Source organism: Lathyrus oleraceus, chromosome 1 (assembly GCF_024323335.1).
Source record: "Lathyrus oleraceus cultivar Zhongwan6 chromosome 1, CAAS_Psat_ZW6_1.0, whole genome shotgun sequence".
In the NCBI taxonomy this organism is placed as follows: Eukaryota; Viridiplantae; Streptophyta; class Magnoliopsida; order Fabales; family Fabaceae; genus Lathyrus; species Lathyrus oleraceus.
Genome location: NC_066579.1, coordinates 403,239,469 through 403,240,941, shown reverse-complemented (window position 1 = coordinate 403,240,941; position 1,473 = coordinate 403,239,469). Strand labels below are relative to the sequence as shown.

Below are 1,473 nucleotides of genomic sequence, written 5' to 3'. Positions count from 1 at the left end.
CTTCCTAACCTCAACATTCCTACTTCTGCATCAGTTGTTCAACCAGAGATGGCCGAACTAGTGCAAAACCGTCCTCTTAAGTATTATGTAATCCCTTCACAGGGCGAACCTAATAACAACATCGCTGCCCCTGCGATTGAAGCCAACAATTTCGAACTAAAACCCTCACCATTGTCAGCCATACAACAAAACCAGTTTTCAGGTAGTCCCACGGAGGACTCGAACCTACACTTGTCAATATTTTTGCAATACGCAGACACGGTGAAAGCGAATGGTGTTAGCTTAAAAGCTATATGACTCTGTCTTTTCCCATTTTCATTAAGAGATAGAGCTAGAGCTTGGCTCCAGTCTCTACCATCCAACTCTGCCACTACGTGGAACGAGTTAAAAAAAGTCTTTTTAGCCCGATATTTCCCACCTAGCAAGACGGATATGCTAAGAGCCCAAATAAACGGGTTTAAACAAAAGGATAATGAATCACTTTTTGAAGCTTGGGAGAGATACAAAGACATGATGAGGCTATGTCCGCATCACGGTCTAGAAGAATGGTTGATAATCCACACCTTTTATAACAGTCTCTTGTACAATACAAGATTGACAATAGACGCCGCCGCAGGTGGCGCATTGATGGATAAACCATACGACGAGGCTTATCAACTCATTGAAAGTATGGCCCAAAATCATTACCAATGGGGAAGCGAAAAAACCTTTGTAGAGAAACCTCAACCAAAGGGCGGCATGTACGAATTGAGCAGTCTTGACCATGTCAACGCCAAGGTAGATGCCCTGACTCAGAAGATAGACAGCTTGACCATAACACCAGCGGCCACCGTGGCTGCCGTAGCACCAAACTATGAGATATGCGGAGTTCAAGGGCATACTGGCCCAAAATGTCAACTATTGACAGGAACTTCCACAAACCAGGTGAACTATGCTCAAGAAAACCCCTACTCAAATACCTATAACCCAGGTTGGAAGAACCATCATAACTTCTTATACAAAAACAATAATGCATTATATGCACCTAATCAAGCACCAACTGTACCACCAGGATATCAGAAAGCTGCCACAAACACTCAAAATGCTCCTAGGAAATCAAACTTAGAAATAATGATGGAAAACTTTATAGTTACACAAGCTCAAACAAATAAGGATTTCTTAAATCAAAACATACACACTAGCGAGCAAATCAAGCAGTTAGCAAACAAGGTAGATGCTTTAGCCACCCATAACAAAATGTTGGGAACTCAAATCTCACAAGTGGCTCAACAACAAGCACCTACCGCTGCTCCTGCAGGCACATTTCCTGGACAACCCCAACCAAACCCGAAAGGTCATGTAAATGCTATTATACTACGAAGTGGGACTGAATTAAACAGACCGAACGATCCTAAAACTCAAAACCCATCCATGCATTAAGACCCAGGTAAGGTAACTGAGAAGGAAGACGAACAAAAGGAAGATAAAAACGAA

General features: G+C 42.5%; 1 non-coding gene across 1 annotated transcript; it reads right to left on the bottom strand.

Moving 5' to 3' along the window:
- Nucleotides 1–432: 432 nt before the first annotated feature.
- Nucleotides 433–539, bottom strand: LOC127117153 (small nucleolar RNA R71). The gene has a single exon (XR_007801911.1). It is a non-coding gene; the product is annotated as a small nucleolar RNA R71 (small nucleolar RNA).
- Nucleotides 540–1,473: the final 934 nt, after the last annotated feature.